This window comes from Cupressus sempervirens, chromosome 10 (genome assembly GCF_028749045.1).
Source record: "Cupressus sempervirens isolate cs-2001-9-10 chromosome 10, ASM2874904v1, whole genome shotgun sequence".
Taxonomy (NCBI): Eukaryota; Viridiplantae; Streptophyta; class Pinopsida; order Cupressales; family Cupressaceae; genus Cupressus; species Cupressus sempervirens.
Window position 1 is genome coordinate 983205015 of NC_143127.1, and position 22802 is coordinate 983227816.

Sequence of the window (22802 nt, forward strand, 5' to 3'; positions counted from 1 at the left end):
ATATTCAGATTGGTGGCTTGGATTTGGGTTGTCTATGCCCTAAGTCACATGATTTACTATTTTCTTCATGTAGAAGGGATGAGATGTTGTTACCAGGTACAATCATGGTGGAGGATTGTGGTTGACTATTTTATGCTAACAGGTTGGACACTTTGAGAGTCAAATGCTCAGTTCATGGATGTGATCATGGTTTCATAGATTTTGGCATGGCATGATTCATTATACAAGTACATCCTTGATGTTCATTAGCTTAGATTTCTGATTTAGTTATGGTGGTATATCTTCTTGTTTGAGGATCATGGTTATTTAATTTCTTTTGAGGAGCTCATGATGTGCACTTTGAGTTCTTTGATGGTTTGATGCCTTGGTTGATTCTCATGGTTAGAGGATGGTTATTTTTTTCATCATTATGTCATGGATAGCTTGGATACACGGTTTAGTGGGAGCTTGTGATAGTGATGAGGTGACAGTGCAGGATTAGTTCCTGATTTAGTTTGGATCTTCATATAGGAGATGGATTTTATGATGCAATAGGTGACTTGGTACCATGGTTGAGTGGGAGTTTTTGGCATTGATATATTTATTGAGTGTTTGCAGATGTTGGAAGTTTGTCTTAGATCCTGTTGCTGCAGAAGCGTCTTTGACATTTGCATGGTGCACTTGTTATCTTCATGTTGTTTGAAGATGGTTAAATCTTGAGGACTCATGGAGTTATTGGTTATCTTCATGGTATGTGGAGATGGTTCTATCTAGTATGTGGAGATGGTTTTCTTCATGGTGTGTGGAGATGGTTGCATCTTGAGGACTCACAGAGTTCTTGGTAAAGTGTGGTTTATGCTTTTATTTAGCATGTTATCCTTGGTATGAGGATGGTTTCATTATTATGTCATGGTATACTATTGATATGCATTTAGAGTTGTGACATGTTATGGTATGTTCATATGGAGCATGTTATCTCTTTAGTTGAGATGGTAAGATCATGTTGTCATGTTTATGTTCCTGAGGCCATGGTTGGAACTTTGACATTGATCTTGGTTTAGTTTTTTGGTATTGAGTACACTGATCATAAGCTAGATACTTCATGATATTGCTATGTTGCATTTGGAGTTGGCATGGATTGATTGGTTACAAGTGCTCATGGATACTTAGAGACGGTGGTGATGCTGTTTTCTCTTGGATTAGAGAAGTATTTGTTGGGACGGTTGATGGTTTCAGCAGGAAGTCAGAGGGGCAGTCACCTGATATGGACTTGAGATGAGATTGTTCTTAGATGAGTCTTGGTTGGAGACTTGGGTATCTTGATGAGCATTCTCATTCCCCACTCTTGGTCTACTTGGTGGTTTGCTACTTGAGAGGTATAGCCCATTATTTTCTCTCAGTTGCATTATATTTATGCTTGTCTTTCATGGATATGGATCTTGAGCTATGGTACATGAGTTAGTTCTGGAGGGTTCATTTGAGAGATGGTTTAGCATTGGTTATCTCCATGTGCATATGTTGTTATGCTGGTTGAGTTTGGGAGATGGTTTTATTGGGCATATTCCTTGGATTAAGAATGGTTTATGAGTTTGATCTTCTTGTGACAGGCTTACATCCATGATTAGTTATAATGGTATGGTTTGGGTGTTGTTAAGGCTTCTTGTTGGGGTTTTATGGAGGAGATCATACTTGCACAGTTTACATTTAGATCTGTGTGTAGAAGGACATGATATAGGTTATGATTTGCATGGTTTCTCTGGTCTTGGTTATCTTCCTAGATGTTTAGTTTTGCTTACATTGGATTTGAGATTCGTTAGAGATTGTGATCACTGGTTTGTGCTCATGTATGTCATGTGAGAGATGACATGGTTATTTTTTTATCTCTTTCCTCTGTTGGTTGTGGTGAACTTGGGAGAGCATTGGAGACTTTTTATGAGAGTTATTCTTGCAAGATATTGGATTATGTATTGTGGATGTCCTTGATACTACATGGATTCACTTCTTTGAGATGTGTTGAGTGGATTGGTTATAGATTTGACATTATCTTTTGCAGTGGGAGCTTCTTGGTATATATGTGGCAGGTATTGCTCTTGAGGCTTGTGATTGCAGGTTATAGATTGGATATGTCGATGATATGAGATTCACTTGTTATACCTTTGAGGTATAGATAGTTGGATGGGTTTGGCACTTTGTTGTGGGTGCTATTTTAGCTATGGCTATTTTGACAACTACGGATACATGTGATTACCTTTGGATCAGGTTATTTGTGCTTGGAATTTTAGTTGGTATAGGATTTTATGATCTTCTAATGCGATAGGTTGGGTGGCTTTCTCATTGGATGGCTTCTATGTATGTCCAGTAGTAGTGGCATAATAGGAGGTGAGATCATTCATGTTCAAGATGCTGGATACTTTGATTTTGTTGTGGGTACCAGGATGGAGCACTTGGTGTATTTTGATCCATTATGGTGGATGTGCTAGGAGGGATTGTTCCCTTGTTCATTTATGTGGCTACGGATTGACCCTATGCAATGTATACAACAAGTGGGAGATTGTTGAGATAATGGGTGTTGCACACATTGCATAATATTATTATTTTATTATTTTATTTTATTATGTAATGTTGTACCTAGATGGACGTGCAACATGTAAAGATTCCCATAGAATATACTTGATGAGTTGTATTGTAACATTGTGATAATATTTTATGTAATTATTTAATATTGGGAAAAAGAATTAAATGCCCAATATTAAATGTGGAGTCAGTGGGTTAGGTAGCACATTGTTTATGTAATACCACTTAGTAGTTTTGTGGGACTTGCTACTATATACGCAGCCACAAGGGTAGTTGTTGTAGAGAAAGAGTGTAAACGAGTGACAAGGAGAAGACAAAAGGCAAGAGTCGAGCGGGACAAGGCTTGACAAGTTAGCCAAGGGACCATTTGTGAAGGTTGAAAGCATGGCATGGGATGTGTGGATTCATGCTTGTTCACATAATTTTCTCGGTTGTGGCTATGGCCATGAAGGCTTCCATGGTTGTATGGCAATGGTATTTTTGCTAAATAATACATGGTGATGGATGCTTTTGGAGGCTGGAATTTTTTTCCCTCAATGAGGGTTTCCCAGGGTATATCTTGTGTCACAATTTTGTGGGTATGTTTCCTATTCTCTTGCATGTGGATTTTAATTCTATCTTTATTTTAGATCTATTATGGGTTATGTGGAAATGGTTACATTCTTTATTGCCAAGTTTCCTTAAAAATTAGGGACTAGCTAAGGCAGCGAAGAGAACCCCTCAGAAAGAAAATCTAGAGTCACAAGTAGAACATGAGGATTTAGCATTGCCTCCTCAAGATAATCAACTAGATGTGTCTTCTATTCTAATTGATGATACTAGAGAAGTCAACATTGGTTCTTCTGAGATCCCTAGACTTGTTCACATTGCTACATCCCTATCACAAGACCAAGCTGACCTCCTCTTTGAGGTCTTAAGAGAAAACATTGGCCAATTCGCATGGTCATATCAGGACATGCCAGGACTTGATCCAAAGCTTGTAGTGCATCATCTTGCAATCGATCCAAAGATCAAGCCCGTTAGACAAAATCTTAGAAAAATGCACCCCAAGGTGGCATTACTAGTCAAAGCTGAATTAGAAAAAATGTTAGCTACTAAGGTTATCAGACCTATCGACTACTCAGAGTGGATCTCCAACATGGTCCCCATCACTAAGCCTTTTGGTGACATCAGGATCTACACTAATTTCAGAGATCTTAACAAAGTTTTTCCAAAAGATGATTTTCCCTTACCCAACATAAATATGATTTTAGACCTTATAGCTGGACATGAAATTCTATCCCTCATGGATGGATTTTTTGGGTATAATCAAATCAAGATTGCAGAAGAGGATCAGCATAAGATAGGATTCACTACCCCTTGGGGAACCATTTGCTACAACATGATGCCTTTTGGCCTAAAGAATGCTAGGGCTACCTATCAAAGAGCTATGACAGCCATTTTTTGTGATCTTACCCATAGCATTTTGGAGGATTATGTGGATGATATCTTGGTTAAATCTCACACCTTCATGGATCATCTTGCTGACTTGGAGAAAGTCTTTGATAGGTTAGCCAAATATCATCTCATGCTGAATCCCAAGAAATGTGTCTTTGGGGTCACATCTGGCAAACTTCTAGGCTTTATAGTTTCTAAACAAGGTATAGAGATTGACCCCAAGAAGGTCAAAGCTATCTTAGACATGCCTCCTCCCCAGACATTGTGACAACTTTGCACTCTTTAGGGAAAGCTTCAATCCATTCAGCACTTCATCTCCCAACTTGCAGATAAGTGTACACCATTTGAACACTTACTGAAGAAGGATGAAAACTTCAAGTGGGATCAATTATGTCAATGTAGCTTCGATTATCTCAAGTAGTATCTCATCAATCCCCCTATCTTGGTTCCACCAGTTTCTGGTTGTCCCTTGATTTTGTACATATTAGTAATGCCTACTACTCTAGGGGCACTTCTAGCATAGCTCGATGCCAACGACAGAGAAAGAGCCATCTACTACATCAGTAGAACCCTAGTTGGTTATGAACTCAATTACACACCTATGGAAAAATCTTGTTTGGCAGTTGTTTTCTCAACTCAAAAGCTTTGCCACTACATGCTAAGTCATACCATCCAACTAGTCTCCAAGATTGACCCTCTCAAGTATATGCTCTCTAGAATAGCACTTATAGGCCGTTTGGCCAAATGGGTTATGCTCTTTAGCGAATTTGACATCCAGTATGAGGACCGAAAGGAAATCAAAGGGCAAGCTATAACAGATCACCTAGCTAATGCGTCTCTAGTAGATACATATCCTTTGATCATAGAATTTCCAAATGAGCATATTTGTCTAATTGAAGAACAACCCCCATGGAAACTTTATTTTGATGGCTAATACACATCTCATGGATCAGGGGCAGGAATATTTTTGGTCACACCTCAAGGAGATTACATTCCAAAAGCCTTCAAGCTACAATTCCCTAGTACCAACAATATAGCTGAATATGAGGCTCTTATAGTAGGATCAAAGATAGCTGCAAAATGGAACATCACTGAGTTACAAATCTTTAATGATTCTCAACTCATCATCAAGCAAGCCCTAAATGAATATACCAAAGATGAAAAGCTATTACCCTACAAAGAGCTGGTTGATCAACTAACCCAACATTTTACAAAGCTTCAATTTACACAAGTGCAGAAACAGATGCTATGGCTACTATTGGCTCACTCTTGGAAATTCCCCAAGTGGCTACATAGTATGTTTTTTTAGTCGAGAAGCTCCTCACACCTGCCTATGCAAATGATGACTCAAATTATGTATGCATCTTGGTTGGTCCCCAATCCACTTGGTACTACGAAATCCATGCTTACCTTAAAGATGGTATCATATCCCCTCACCTCGCATGAACCCAATGCCAAACCTCATTCAAAAATCATCCCGCTATGTTATCATAGCCAATACCCTATATCATCAAGGTTATCACAATACTCTCTCTAGGTGTTTAGACCAAAATGAGGCCGCGATGGTGTTAAAAGAAGTACACTCCAAAATTTGTGGTGCCCACATGAGTGGTATTGGCATACCACAACAAATCCTTAGAGTAGGTTACTATTGGCCTACCATTGAAGAAGACTCCTGTGACTTTGTCAAAAAGTGTCTCCCATGTCAGTAGCATGCAAATCTCATGCACACTGCAGCACAGGATCTACAGCCTATTGCACCACTTTGGCCTTTCACTTGTTGGGGCCTTGATCTAGTTGGAACTATCACACCTCTCTCATCTAATGGACATAAATGGATAGTAACAACTATAGACTATTTCACTAAATGGGTCGAAGTAATTCCCCTAGTCTCAGCTATAGGAGTTCAGGTCTCCAAGTTCATCTTGTACCACATTGTTTGCCGCTTTGGCATCCCATCCACCATCTTCACCGACCACAAAGGTAACTTTGAAAATCTCAACATGGAAGAATTATGCACTTCCCTCCGCATCCATCACCACTTTTCTAGCCCATATTTCCCACAAGGTAACGGCTAGGCAGAGGAAACTAACAAAACCCTCCTCAAAATTCTAAAGAAAGTTGTCAATGATTTCGGCTACGATTGGCACCTACAAATAAATGCAGCCATATGGGCCTATTGAACTTCCTTCTGTACATCCACATGCACAAGTCCATACTCCTTAGTCTATGGTGCTAAAGCGGTACTACCTATAGAGGTTGAACTTCCCTCCTTGCGCATATCTTTGCAAGGGAAAATATAAGATGAAGAATATAGAGTAGCCAAACTCACCCAGCTAGATCTCTTAGACGAGAAGTGACAACAAGCCTATGATCATCTCATAGTCTATAAAACTCATCTCAAAAGGAATTTCAACAAGAAGGTGCTTCCATGACACTTTTAGCTGGGTGACATGGTCCTCAAAGAAAATATGAAAGTCCAAGTTGATCGAGAAAAGAAAGGCAAGTTTGAACCTACCTGGCTTGGTCCTTATGTTGTCACTGCCTCCTTTGGCTCTGGAGCCTATCAGCTATCTACACTGGAAGGAGAACTCTTGAATGATCCTACTAACATCATTCATCTGAAGAAGTTCTATGCTTGAAGATCCTTGGTATACCCAGCTTTTGAAAATACAAACAAAAAACAAATAGTAAAGAGAAATAAGCGTCCAATAGTGAAAACTTGGCAATTCAAGCGCCTTGGATAGGTACCTTGGTAAAAAATTGGTAATTCAAGCACCTTGTGTACTAAGACTAATCCATTATCTATCACTATCCTATCCCTCATCCATGCACTCACAATCCCATAAAATACCCGCTTGTTCCCTTGGTGTTCCAACCAAATATCCAAAATCTAATGAAGCTTGTAAATACCTCCTGTATAGCTTTTAAATCTTGTACCTCAGCTTGTAAATCTTGTACCCCAGCTTGTAAATCTTGTATCATAGCTTGTATATCCAAATCTTGTCCAAAGCTTGTAACATATTCTAGCTTGTATTATATGCCAAATCTTGTATCCTAGCTTGTATCCTATCACATGCACACAAAGAATCCCATTTTCCTTAAGCTTTTTGCAAACCATCTACCTATCCAATTATCCACTATTTCAGACATCCCACCCTTCACAAACATTTCCATCTCACAAAACCCAAACATGAACAACCTTTTACATTTGTAACATATCTTGGTCCATCAGCTTGTACATCCTCTTTAGCTTAGTACCATTGTATCTATCCAAATTTCGTGTTAGTTCATACTTGATCAACATCTTGCACATATCACGCAACCCTTGGTTAGCTATTCCAATGCATCCTTTAGCTAGATCTCCTATCACCAAAGTGTTATCTTTATTAGTTCAGCTTGCCAGATGCATCACTAGTCCAAAATCCATCAGCTTAGGTCCTCTTCAATAGATCCTTGTAGGATATAGCTTTCCTTGTGTCTGATCTTGGTCAGTCAGTACCTCGACCTATCCATCTCATTGCCAAACAGCTCTCTTTTGGATTTTCCCTTTCTTTTCATTTGGAATCTTCCCTTTGGGTCTTGAAGTATCTTTTCCAAGCAATCTTTTTGTTCCCTCCTCAAGGTTGCCATGATCTTCCATATCATGGTACACTGTGAATGGGGCAATCTGAGCATAAGGTTTTGATCAGGTCTTTTGTTTATTTTTCTTTTCTGCTTGTGGGTTATCTAGTATCGATTCCATGCTGCTTCCTTCGAGAATCATGTGTGATGCTGGCGCAATCCTTACATGTTTGTTTTGAGTCAGTTCGTCAATCCTCTAGATAGTTGGTGAAAAGGCCTTGATGTTCTTGGTAACCTTGGCATTTAACCAACAGTCCTATAGAAAATCTAGTGCTCAACTACATGGTGATACTTCTCTTTGAAGTATCCCCCTACTCAAAAAGCTTCAATGGATTCCCTTCATCTCCATTATCCCCCATCCAGATCCATCATCTGTCTCTCCTACCCCAGCTTATGCACCAATATCTCTTTGAATCAATTTGCACTTTTAGCTTTAGGGATCCACAATCCTAGTCTTAGGGATCCACCAATCCAATCAATCCACCAAGCCTCATCTTTGGAGCTCCACAATCCTAGTCCTAGGGATCTCCGAAACCCATGTTCCACCAATCTAACTCTTTGAAATCCTATTACATTAATTTTATCATCCCATCATCCATCTCCCTATCCTAGATTCCTTTTTATAGCACTCCGCTCCTTCATCCTCTACAATCCCTAAGATCTTAAGCTTGCTTCCTCTTGTGCCTCTGATTCTCCCTTTATCATTCTCCTATAGTGAGAGTTTGAGCTAACTAAACCTCTTCTCTTAAGCCAATCTGATTCTCCTTGCTCATCTCAGATTCTTGTACTTTTCAAGAAGCCATCGAGCCTCGCTTTCTCTCCCCACTGCCTTCTTGAGGGGGCATCTTGCAGTCCATTCTCTCCTCTTCTGCTCTAGCCTTGGGCATCTTATTTTCTTATCTTTGATGCCATGCCACTTGCTGCATCACATCAAAGAGGGGCAAAATGTAGACACCTAAATCCTTTAGAAAATAAAGTATTTTTATTTTTTAAGAAAATTTATGATGACATCATCATTTATTAATTAATTAATTAATTAATTTTTATGCCATTAAATATTTTTATCTCAATTAAAAATATTTAATTAAAGAATCCCTCCCAAAAAAGTTTAAATCTTATTTAAACATTATTTCCTTATTTATTAATTATTTAATTAATAAATTGACCAAAAAACCCAAAATAAATAAAAAATTTATTTTTTGCCCAAAAGTTGGCTAATTTCTTTAAGACCACTAACCTCTTCAAAAATCTTCTAATCCTTCTTTAATTTTGATTAAAGGCTAATCTCATCATTTCCTACGCCTAATCCCAACTCAAAATATTTAATTAAGATTAAATATTAATCCTCATGTTTATTAAAAAACTTTTAATAAATATCTCCTTAACCCAAACCCTTGAAATAAATAAAACTTTATTTATTTCCTAAAAATCTAATTTATCCTCATCCTAAGAAGTTCTAGACTCTTCTAGAAAGTATTCATCCTCATCCTAGGAAGTTGTACACTATTCTAGAAAGTTTTTATCCTCATCCAAAGTCTAGACTCTTCTAGAAGATGTCTTTAAAGCTAATCCTAATCCCCTCCTAACCTTGTCACATTTCCTAAACACGGGTATATCTCCTCCTTCACCCACCCTCATTAAATGCCATCCACTTGCCTATCCCTAAGCTAATCCTAAACCATCCTAATCCATCCTCTAATCATTTGCATAATCCTAAGCAAGCTTAAAACCTTCCTAATCAAGCCTAAATCAAAATTTCTCTCATCTCCTTCAAAATATCCCAACCATAAAACTTTATGAAGCCCACTAGGCCATAAATGACTCTTCCAAGCCCTTTCATTTGTCTTACAAGCCATTATGAGGGTCTTTATGAAGATTTTATCCCTTGAGCCTCCTTTGTTGACTCATCCTTCCCCTTTCCTCTATCCTCTCATCTTGTGACATGTGTCACTCCCTGATTGGCTATAAGGAAGCACAAATCCATGTGCTCTTCTCTCATGCAATCTAAGCCCTCCATGAGATTTTCCCCATCCTTGCATCTTAGCCCTCAATCCTTCAAGCCTCTTGCCTATAAATTGGATCCTTCCCCTTTGCAAAAGAACACAATCCATGAAGTAAAGTCATAATTCCATTTTAAGAAGCCATTTTACACCAAAACCACACACTCACACCCAAATTCCAACTCCATTTGAAGCCCTTTTAGAAGCATAAGCTTGAGCATACATCCTAGTTATTTAGACAAAGCCACTCAACAAGAGAGCTTCTCATTGAGAGAGCCCATTAATGGCTCATATTCTCAATTGAGAGCTCATCTTAGTCTATCTTGAAGTTTATGAATTTTGTTTAGTTTGTAGAAGCTTTATTTAAATTTGGTTTCTATTAGCATACTAACATTGCTCATATACATTTTGGCACGCTCGGTGGGACCCCGCATGGGTCATCTTCATTCACTTTTTTAGTCAAGTTTTGTATGTCATTTGCTAATTTTGGCTAATTTTACTTGTTTTTGTGATTGGTAGGATTGTATAAATTGGTTTTGTAGGTCCACATGAGCATGAATAAGACAAAGGAACTCATAGTCTATCTCATAGTGTTTGCAAATTTTTCAAGCTTATAGGTGGACAAAGCACTTGGAATTCTTCTTCCTCTTCTTGACTATATTCTTCTTATTCCATCTACTTCTTCTTCTTCTTCTTGTGGGAGCTCTTGGCCATTTTTTTTAAGGAAGAAAAATCATACACACTTCTTTTTTGTGCTTAAAATGAACCCCCAAATCATACTTAAATCCATTAAAAACTAAAAATTTGTAAAAAAGAAAAAATTCTTGTAACAAGTGAAACTAAACCAATCCAATCATTTGCATCCTTGCAACATCAAGGTTTTAGATGCATTCATGCAAAGTTAGGAAGACTTCATTTTTGGAAATTTAAAAAGAACTTCAAGTTTCCATTTCAAAACGTTCAAAATCAACACTAAGTACACACTAAAATCTAAATCAAACTCAAAGTATCAATCAAGGATAAAATGAATCTCATCTGCAAATATTTTAAAGTTCTTTTAAAAATCTCATGAAAACTAAGAGTCCTAAATGGTTGCCAAATTGTCCTAAAAGCTTTGTTATTTGTTCCAAACAAATGTTTTGTTGCAAAATCTTGAATGTTTCTTAATTTTTTCATGCATCAAAACAATTTAGGAATATCATTTTTGGGCTTAAAACATGCAAACTAGAACAAAAAATCTTGAATGAAAAGCAAAGTCCAAAGAGTCATTTTCACTTTTGAGTCCAAAACAATCTTGAATGATCTAAGGGTAAAACAAAGCACTTCAAAGTTCTCAAAATAACACACAAAATCTCAATCTTGAATGCTCAAAGGAACGAACTTGAATGTTTAACCACTTGTCTTTGAATGCATGTTGCTAAAATCACTCTTGAGTGCCATGGATTAAAATCAAGTTTGTTTTTTCTATGAATGAATTATTAAAATAAAAAATCCAATCTTGAATGCAAAAAGTAAATTAATCATTACAATATCTCACACTTCATCTTTTGGGCTATAAAAAAAATCTACATTTTAGAAACTTTCTAAGTTATAAAAACAAATAAAGACACTTTGAGTGAATTTGTTGTTGGAATCACCCTCTTTAATCACCCATCATTCTAACCATTGGTTGCAATATCAGCGCCATATATGGGGATGGGTCTACCTAAGAAGGTGTTAAGTGCTCCACAAAAATCAAATTCCACTCACTTGAGTTTTTATTGGTTTTTCTAAGATAGAAAATTTCTTGAATGCACATTAGTCTCGCTAACACTTCATTTAGGCATAAAAATTGAACAAATCTTGACGTGGAGGGCCTCCAGGCGTGTGCTTGAAACTGAGTTTTACACATCTTTATTTTAGGCTTAAAACAAACTCACACTCAATCTTGAATGCCTTAAAGAAAAATCAATCGATACTTGACGTAGAGGGCCTCCGGGCACGTGAGTTTACTTTTTTTGACCCTAAATATTCTTGGTGTATTCATTCTTCGATCGATTTTACTTTTGTTAATGCTTCAAGTTGGAATTGAACATTTTCATCCTAAACATGTGTTTGCAAGGTCTAGATCAGAAAAACTTAAGCATCAGTTGGAAAAGAATTCTGTCTTTTAGCCCACGATCATCCAAGTCTTTTTTCCACTTGTCGTCTTTCGAGGCCATCTTGGGTGCATAAGGTTATGATCCAAAATCTTGTTTAAATTTTAGGAGGCTTTCTTGGGGATTCCATCACCTCTTGGGATGACCTCAACTCTAGCATTTCGACAGAGTATAAAGATTGAGAGGTGAATCCAAAGACACCTCTCTTGGGATCAAGATTTTGTCACTCAGGCTAAGCCTCAAGGAACTTTATACCCTTGAGAAGTGAAAGAGAAGTGGGTTACCGCTCCTCTTGACTATGTGACATCTTTTTGTTTTCATCTAGAGATTTGGGCCTCATGTACCTTGGGTATATCAAGGACTTCCTAGCTAAACCAACTGTCAGCCTTGTATACAACCATCTAAGATGTTAATGTGTTTGAAGTGACTAATTGAAACATTTCTAGAACATACACACTCCGTGGCGTAAGTATCACATTTTGAGAATCAAAAACTTCTATCTAGTTATTCCTATCTATTGCTTGATCTTTTGCTTGTTGAATGAATGTTTTCCAAACTTGGTCAATCCTAGCTTAGGGAACACTTAGCGTAGTCATTGCCTATTTTAGAAGTTGAACATGTTGAAGCAAAACAACCACGATCTCTTAAAGCAAAATAGATCTAGGAATTTATGTCAAAACAACCTAAACCCAAATAGAAGTATCACAAAGCCAAACTCGAGCCCTCTTAGGCATACCAAGAAATTTCAACTAAGGGAAAGGAAGTAACACCAAGCCCTCGAATTTCCAAACTCCAAAAAGTAGAAGACAAAGCAGCTGACGAAACCTATCAGGACACCTAGTTAGATCGCACTATCAGATTTAGCAAGCATCTAGGAGTTAACCTTGCTTATGTCTTACCAACTAGGCATGATTTCTATGATTAGGCCCCCTTGTTTTTCCACATCTTCTTGCATAAGTTTCACTTTATAGTCATCTTTGTAGGAAAGCTAGCCATTCTAGATTATCCCTTTAAATCATTTTAGCTCATCCATCTCATTTAGGTCTTTGCCTTAGAATCAAACCAACCCCCTCAAACCTAGCTAGCATCTCGAAAAGCCTAATTTTCACATCCAAGCCTTCAAAATTGTTGTCACCTTGCCAAAGGTTTTCCATTCCTACCATCTTGCAAATCCACCAGCCTCACCGAGGTTATCCCACTAATAGAGCTTTGTCTAGAGTAATCTAGCTTTGTCACTTGTTATCCCTCATCACCTTGAACCAAAGGTTGGGATCCACAAGTGGTCAATCTCATGTTTTTCCTAAAGGATCATCAGTTTATCCTTAAAGTTGACACAATCACCACCAATCTTGCACATAAGAAAGTAGACCTTTCATGATTTGGCGGCATATCATTGAAGTTAGAATCCCCAACCCAATCCTCCTTAGGTTTTTCATATAGCTTTGCCTCAACCTAGGAAATCATTTGCATAGAGAAGCCTTCCCGCTTGACATCCATCAACATTGTTGCATCTCATCCCTAGGAATATTTTCATGCCATCTATCACTCGTTTAGCCAAGAAGAAGAAGGGAACAATGGAGCCCTATCATTTGGATCAAATAGCATCACTCCCCTTGAGCACTCAACCATCCTTCAGCCCAAAGAATACTATATCATCACCTACTGACATTGAAGCTTTCATGAACCAACCAAGAAATGCAGTATTGGTGAACGCCATTATAGACAAGAAAAAAGAAACAATCATGGCTAAATTTCGAAGGGACAATATAGGAGCCTTCAACTTTGGAAGACCTCCTCCCTTATCAGATCCATCTCACCCATTGTTTGGACAACTCCCACCACCCATAGGCTCTTATGATTCAAATTATCCTCAATATGTGCCAAAAGAAGAGCCTCAACCCAACCCATATGATCCAACAGACCCGAACAAACTAGCCTCCACTTAAGTTAAAATCTCCCTTCCGCAAACCAATCCAACCACCACCACTCAACCATTGGTCCATACCACTCCATACCAAACTCCCTTTGCCCAAAACACCTCATCATTCACTCCCTTCACTATTGTTGTTGTTGCTCTTCAACCCAGCCTTCCAAATCCACCCATCTCCCAAATCAGTGTTAGCATCTTTGGCCAACCTCAATAATATACAATCAAGATGCCACCCATGGGGCCAAGTAATGAACCTTTGATCACCCCCAGCTTTTTTACCTCATCTTAGAGCACAATTCCATCATTTCCACTAGGTCCTTGGAGCTCAATGTCATCAGCCACAAATCCACAAGCTATTGCCCTCACTCTACAAAGCTATCAAACCCCACAAACTACTACCAATGTTTTTCCAAGCTCTCAAGTGACCCAAGCTCCTACGAACACTCTACCAAGCTTTCAAATCTAGCCACCAAGATATCAAACCCCATTAGTTCCATTTCCAAGCTTTCAATTCCCACCACCTCCACCACCAACTAATCCATTACCTCCTATTACTAACTATTTTTCTATTGCACTTCTAGGAGAAAATCCACCACCACCAACCACCAATTACTTGGCCTCTTTTGCCATATAGATATCTTCCCAAATGGGGGCACAACCCACATATATTGGTCAAACTCCTCAAATCCAAAGTCAAGTTCCACAAGCTCCCTGATCCTTTCCCCAAGCTTCACAACCATCTTATACCTTACCTCCACAAAGCAATCCATTTATCCCATAGCCAGCTTATGTTCCTCAATCCCAACCTCAAATCCAATATCAACAGCAAGCCTCACAACACATGCAGCAATATGTGCCACCTCCACCTCAGCAATCCATCATTCACCATTCAGTTGCCCAAGCCATGTACAATCCCTACCAGCCCATACCTCAAAGCCATCCATATTCCATTGCCCCATCTAGCACATACCTACCTCAGGGCACTCCTACATTGGGGGCACCCTAGCCATCACCCATTAATTCAAAATAAGAAGCCATGAAGATAGCTTTGAAGAACATCTAGGAGGGAAATGATCCAAAAAACTTCAAGTTTGAAAATGTGTGTCCTTACCCATTTGATAGAGCCATTACCATGACACCATTTCCCAAACACTTTGAGATATCCAAGTTTGACAAATTCAGAGGAAAAGGAGACCCTATCACACATATCAAAGAATTTTACATGCACTACCAAGAAGTTGCATACGGTGATGTCTTCCTCTTGCGTCTCTTTCCCAAAAGCTTGGCCTGACCAGCTCTTGAATGGTTTTATAGAATCCCATATGGCACAATTAAAAACTTTTTAAAATGTCTAAGGCATTTGTAGTCCAATATGCCAATCTTGTTGAAACAGAGCTCTCAGTAGTTGATCTTGTCCACACTAAGAAAAAAGTTGGAGAAAGCCTTCCTGAATATCTGCAAAGATGGCAAACCCTTACCACCCACATATCTTGCACCTTGCCAAAATGCCATTTGGTCAAAATGTTTATTGATAATGCCCATCCTAGCTTGGCTCACCACATGACCATGAACTATTTGCAGAACTACAAAGATATCAAAGAAAAAGGAATGATACTTGAGAAAGGACTCATTAAAGATGGTGTGGTCAAGATTTACAAGGAAGCCAACCAAAATCAATCACATTCCAATGACAAGTCTAGGTATTGGAACAAAAACAAGAACGTTGCAACAGACAACATCACTGACACCAGACATGTGAATATTGTTGGTCCTTCCCAAAATTAGTCCAACCCACCTTATTAACATAACAATCAACAAACTATCAACTGCCAACACCAGAATCACCAAAACTATCAAGGCCACAATCCAAGACCCAACTTTCAAGGGTCTAGCAATCAAGCTAATGCCATCAATGTAGCTACAAGACCAAAGCCCAAGTTCCAACTTGCACCTAGAAGTTATACACCCCTTGGTGAGCCATTGGATGCCATTTTTGAGAAATTGACTAAGGAAAACCTCATCAAATTTCCTCCTACCCAGCAAATTGTCCCAGGCCAATCCAAAGCTGCATGGTATAAAGACAATGAGTACTACAAATTTCATAGGGTAAAAGGTCACACCACCCTCAGATGCATGAAATTGAAAGATTATGTGCAGGACCTCATTGATCAAAAAGAAATCACCAGTGGTGCCCAAACCTCTCCCAATGTAGGCTTACAGATCTATCAAAATGCTTTTCCCCCTCACAACAACCAAAATCTTGGAAAAGCACCTATCCAAACCAACAACAACAACACCAACAACCGCTAGCCAAACCAAGATCATGGGAAGAATAATGACCAAACTTCATCCTATATAGATTATGGTAGCCTCATAGGTTGTATATCTAAGAAAGAGCCTTCTGTCAATGTTATCAATATCCAAGGACCAAACAATGAGTGTGGAGTCACCACTCAAAGAGTGCGATTTAACATCGCAGGCCCACTAGTTTCACCAGCACCATCAACTCTATCAAAAAGCCAATACAATATCTTGGAACACCTTGGGAACATGCCAGCCCAAATCTCCATTTTAGACCTTCTTCGCACTACTCTTGTGTACAAAAACATCCTTGAAAGTGCTCTCATAGAATCCCATGTCCCTTCAGATATCAACGCTACTAATTTTTGTAATCTCGTTGGACTCCTATCCTCCTCATTTTCCCTATCATTCAAACCCACTGACATACCTGTGGTCGAGCCAAATCACACCCTTTCGCTTCACATAGCTGTTATGGTATCCAATTTTTTCATAAAAAGAGTAATGATAGATAATGGATCAGCCTTGAATATTTGTACCCTAAAATTCATAAAACAAGCTGGGTATACTGAGGCAGATATCATCAGTGAGGTTATCACCATCAAAGCTTATGGAAACTTGGAAAGAACCATAGAAGGAACTATTTTGCTGCCAATCAAGGTTGGGCCAGTCATCCAAGAAATACTCTACCATGTTATTGATCTAAACCTACCATTTAACATCCTCTTTGGTCATCCATGGATTCAAGCCATGAAAGCCATTCCATCCACTTACCATCAGTGCGTCAAATTTTTTCATCAGGGCACTGAGGTAACCATCCATGCAGATCTAGAACCCTTTGCTTACTGTAATACGATTGAAGCTTCATATGCAAACCATTTCCCTAGAATTGATATCAACACAACCATCGCTAGCTCATCCCACACTTGTAATGATCCAGAAACCATCATCGCCTCCACCCTATCTACCGTGAAGATCAATATCAAAGGCTATGGAGAGTATAGTCTGTTAGATGCATTTATTATTGGGGCACTCCCACTTGATCCAAACACTCATGTGTGACCAAAATATCACAAAGCTAAGGAGATTCCACATCCTCATTACAAACAGTTTGGCCCAACAATTTTTGTATCCTCAAAAATCCCTCTTCATGAGGAGCTCACTCTAGATATCAACAATTGGTTACATAAGGATGCACCTCTAAGAAATCAAGCACGCCTTGATTACTTTAGTCAGAAATATCCCCAAGAACATAAGCTCATCACTGATAAATGGAACTATCAAGGTGGTGGTCTAGGACTAGAAGAAAGAGGCATGCAATGCCCCATCAACACACACAAGTGGAAATCGAAGTTAGGTCTTGGCTTTGGCATACCCATAATGGGGGGCACCAATGAGAATGGTCACGCTTTTTCAACCATTCACCATGACCTTGTCAAAATTGAAGACATTCTTGGGGAAGTTGAAAAGAGAGCCTACAATGATATCCCAGACCAAATCTCCCTGGGAGACTCTATTCTCCAAGAACTATCCATCCATTTCATTGACCTACCACTCGCCCATCCACAACTCATAGATTGGGACCAACCAAGTGTCATACACATTGATGAATTCACATTAGAGGAAGCACTTTTGAGATTCATGGGAGCTGAAACTCCTCACAAGAAAATAAAGCCACATTTTTCCTATATCTATAAGCTTGATCGCAAGGGGTATTTTGGAGAAAATCCCCAACCTAGTTCCGATACACCCAAAACTGGAACTAAGGTGAATTCGAGACTAGCTAAGGCAACGAAGAGAACCCCTCAACAAGAAAATCTAGAGTCACAAGTAGAACATGAGGATTTAGCATTGCCTCCTCAAGATAATCGACCGAAGGTGTCTTCTATTCTAATTGAGGATACTAGAGAAGTCAACATCGGTTCTTTAGAGATCCCCAGACTTGTTCACATTGTTGCATCCCTATCACAAGACCAAGTTGACCTCCTCTTTGAGGTCTTAAGAGAGAACATTGGTCAATTTGCATGGTCATATCAGGACATGCCAGGATTTGATCCAAAGCTTGTAGTGCATCATCTTGCAGTTGATCCAAAGATCAAGCCCGTTAGACAAAAGCATAGAAAAATGCACCCCAAGGTGGCATTACTGGTCAAAGCTAAATTAGAAAGAATGTTAACTACTAAGGTTATCCGACCTATCAACTACTTAGAGTGGATCTCCAACATGGTCCCCATTGTATATGAGCAACGTTAGAAGATTTTGGAAGAGGTTAGTGGTCTTAAAGAAATTGGCCAAGTTTTGGGCAAAAAATAAATTTTTTATTTATTTTGGGTTTTTTGGTAAATTTATTAATTAAATAATTAATAAATAAGGAAATAATGTTTAAATAAGACTTAAACATTTTTGGGAGGGATTGCTTAATTAAATATTTTTAATTAAGATAAAGGGATTTAATGGCATAAAAATAAATAAATTAGTTAAATAATTAAATAATTAATAAATGATGATGTCATCAAAAAAATTTTTAGAAAATAAAAATACTTTATTTTCTAAAGGATTTAGGTGTCTACATTTTTCCCCTCTTTGATGTGGTGCCACAAGTGGCATGGCATCAAAGGTAAAAAAATAAGATGCCCAAGGCTAGAGCAGAAGAGGAGAGAATGGACTACGAGATGCCCCCTCAAGAAGGTGGCAAGAAGAGAAAGTGAGGCTTGACGGCTTCTTGAAAAGTACAAGAATCCGAGATGAGCAAGGAGACTCAGATTGGCTTAAGAGAAGAGGTTTAGTTAGCTCAAACTCTCATATGGGAGAATGATAAAGGGAGAATCAGAGGCACAAGAGGAAGCAAGCTTAAGATCTCAGGGATTGCAGAGGATGAAGGAGTGAAGCATTATAAAAAGGAATCCAAGATAGGGAGATGGATGATGGGATGATAAAGCTGATGCAATAGGATTTCAAAGAGTCAGATTGGTGAAAGATGGGTTTCGAAGATTCCTAGGACTAGGTTTGTGGAGCTCAAAAGATGAGGCTTGGTGGATTGATTAGATTGGTGGATCCCTAAGACTAGGATTGTGGATCTCTAAAACTAAAAGTGCAGATTGATTCAAAGAGATGCTGATGCATAAGGTGGGGTAGGAGAGACAGATGTTGGATATGGATGGGGGATAATGGAGATGAAGGGAAACCATTGAAGCTTTTTGAGTAGGGGGATACTTCAAAGAGAAGTACCACCATGTAGTTGAGCACTAGATTTTCTATAGGATTGTTTGTTAATTGCCAAGGTTACCAAGAACATGAAGGCTGTGTCACCAACCATCTAGAGGACTGATAGACTGACTCAAAACAAACACACAAGGATTGCTCCAATATCACACATGAATCTCAAAAGAATTAGAGTGGAACCAACACTGGGTAACCCACAAGAAGAAAAGAAAAACAAACAAAAGACTAGATCAAGACCTTATGCTCAAATTGCCCCATTCGCAGTATACCATGATATGGAAGATTGTGGAAACCTTGAGGAGGGAACAAGGGAATTGCATGGAAAGGATACTTCAAGACCCAAAAGGAAAGATTCCAAATCAAAAGAAAGTAAAAATCCAAAAGAGAACCATTTGCCAATGAGATGGGTAGGATGAGGTACAAATGGACCAAGATTAGACATGAGGAAAGCTATATCCTACAAGGATCTATCAGAGAGCACCTAAGCTAGTGGATTTGGATGAGTGATGCATCTGGAAAGCTAAACTAAGAGGATAACACTTTAGTGACAAGAGATCTAGCTAAAGGATGCATTGGAATAGCTAACCAAGAGTTGTGCAATGTGTGCAAGATGCTGATCAAGGTGGAACTGACACGAAAGCTAGATAGATACAATGGTACTAAGCTAAAGAGGATGTACAAGTTGATGGACAAAGATATGTTATAAATGTACAACATTTTTTCAAGTTTTGGTTTTTGTGAGATGGAAATGTTCATGAAGGGTGGGATGTTTGCAATAGTTGATAGGCGGATAGGTAGATAGTTTGCGAAAAGCTTAAGGAAAATGGGATTCTTTTTACGCATGTGATAGGATACAAGCTAGGATACAAGATTTGGCATATAATACAAGCTGGAATATGGTACAAGCTTTGGACAAGATTTGGATATACAAGCTATGATACAAGGGATGATTCAAGATTTACAAGTTGGGTTACAAGATTTACAAGCTGAGGTACAAGATTTACAAGCTATACAAGAGGTATTTACAAGCTTCATTAGATTTTAGATATTTGGTTGGAACACCAAGCGAACAAGCAGGTGTGTTATGGGATGGTGGGTGAATGGATGAGGGACAGGATAGTGATAGATAATGGATTAGTCTTAGTACACAAGGCACCTAAATTACCAAGTTTTCACCAAAGTACCTATCCAAGGTACTTGAATTCCCAAGTTTTCACCATTGGACGCTTATTTCTCTTTACTATTTTTTTGTATTTTTCAAAAGCTAGGTATACCAAGGATCTTCAAGCATAGAACTTCTTGAGATGAATGATGTTAGTAGGATCATTCAAGAGTTCTCCTTTTAGTGTAGATAGCTGATAAACTCCAAAGCCAAAGGATGCAGTGACAACATAAGGACCAAGCCATGTAGGTTCAAACTTGCCTTTATTTTCTCGATCAGCTTGGACTTTCATATTTTCTTTGAGGACCATGTCGCCTGGCTGAAAGTGTCATGGGAGCACCTTCTTGTTGAAAATCCTTTTGAGACAAGTTTGATAGACTGTGAGATGATCATAGGCTTGTTTTCGCTTCTCGTCTGAGAGATCTAGCTGGGTGAGCCGAGCTACTTTGTATTCTTCATTTGATATTTTCCCCTACAAAGATATGCGCAAGGAGGGAATTTCAACCTCTATGGGTAGTACCACTTCGGCACCATAGACTAGGGAGTATGGAGTTGTTCCTGTGGATGTACGGAAGGAGGTTCAATAGGCCCGTAGGGCTGGATTTATTTTTAGGTGCCAATCACAGCCAAAATCATTGACAACTTTCTTTAGGATTTTGAGGAGGGTTTTGTTAGTTGCCTCTGCCTGGCCATTACCCTATGGGAAATATGGGCTAGAAAAGTGGTGATGAACGTAGAGGGAAGTGCATAATTCTTCCATGTTGAGATTTTCAAAGTTACCTCCATGGTCGGTGAAGATGGTGGATGGGATTTCGAAGTGGAAAACAATGTGGTACAAGATGAACTTGGAGACTTGAACTCCTGTAGCTGAGACTAGGTGGATTTCTTCCACCCACTTAGTGAAATAGTCTATAGCTATTATTATCCATTTATGTCCATCAGATGAGAGAGGTGTGATAGTTCCAACTAGATCAAGGCCCCAACAAGTGAAAGGCCAAAGTGGTGCAATAGGCTATAGATCCTGTGCTGGAGCATGCATGAGATTTGCGTGCTGCTAACATGGGAGACACTTTCTGACAAAGTCATGTGAGTCTTCTTCAATGGTAGGCCAATAGTAACCTTCTCTAAGGATTTTTCATGCTAGGACAATACCACTCATGTGGGCACTGCAAAGTCTAGAATATACTTCTTTTAACACCATCATGGCCTCATTTTCATCTAAACATCGAGAGAGAGTATCATGATAACCCTGACAATATAGGGTATTGGCTATGATAACATAGCGGGATAATTTTTGAATGAGGTTTTGGTGTTGGGTACGTGTGAGGTGAGGGGATATGATACCATCGTTAAGGTAAGCATGAATCTCATGGTACCAAGGGGATTGGGGACCAACCAAGATACAAACATGATTTGAATCCTCATTCACATAGGTGGGTGTGAGGAGCTACTCGACTAAAAACTCACACTCTGTAGCTACTTGAGGAATTTCCAAGAGCGAGCCTATAGTAGCCATAGCATTTGCTGCTTTGTTCTATATTCGAGGCACTTGTGTAAATTGAAGCCTTGTAAAATGTTGGGTTAGCTGATCAACTAGCTCTTTGTAGGGTAATAGCTTTTCATCTTTGGTTTGATATTCATTTAGGGCTTGCTTGATGATGAGCTAAGAATAACCAAAGATTTGTAACTCAGTAGTGTTCCATTTTGCAGCTTTCTTTAATCCTGCTATGAGAGCCTCATATTTAGCTATATTTTTGGTGCTAGGGAATTGTAGCTTGAAGGCTTTTGGAATGTAATCTCCTTGAGGTGTGACCAACAATATTCCTGCCCCTGATCCATGAGATGTGTGTGAGCCATCAAAATTAAGTTTTCATGGGGGCTATTTTTCAATTAGATAGACATGTTCATTTGGAAATTCTATGATCAAAGGATATGTATCTACTAGAGGCGCATCAACTAGGTGATTTTCTATAGCTTTCCCTTTGATTGCCTTTCTATCCACATACTGGATGTCTAATTCGCTAAGGAGCATAAACCATTTGGCCAAATGGCCTGTAAGTGCTATTCTGGAGAGCATATACTTGAGAGGGTCGATCTTGGAGACTAGTTGGATGGTATGACTTATCATGCAGTGACGAAGCTTTTGAGTTGAGAAAACAACTGCCAAACAAGCTTTTTCCATAGGAGCATAATTGAGTTCATAACCAACTAGGGTTTTATTGATGTAGTAGATGGCTCTTTCTCTATCGTAGTCATCGAGCTATGATAGAAGTGCCCCTAGAGTAGTAGGCATTGCTGAAATGTACAAAATTAGGGGATGACCAGGAACTGGTGAAACCAAGATAGGGGGATTGGTGAGATACTGCTTGAGCTGATCAAAGTTGCGCTGACATAAAGGATCCCACTTGAAGTTCTCATCCTTTTTCAATAAATGTGCA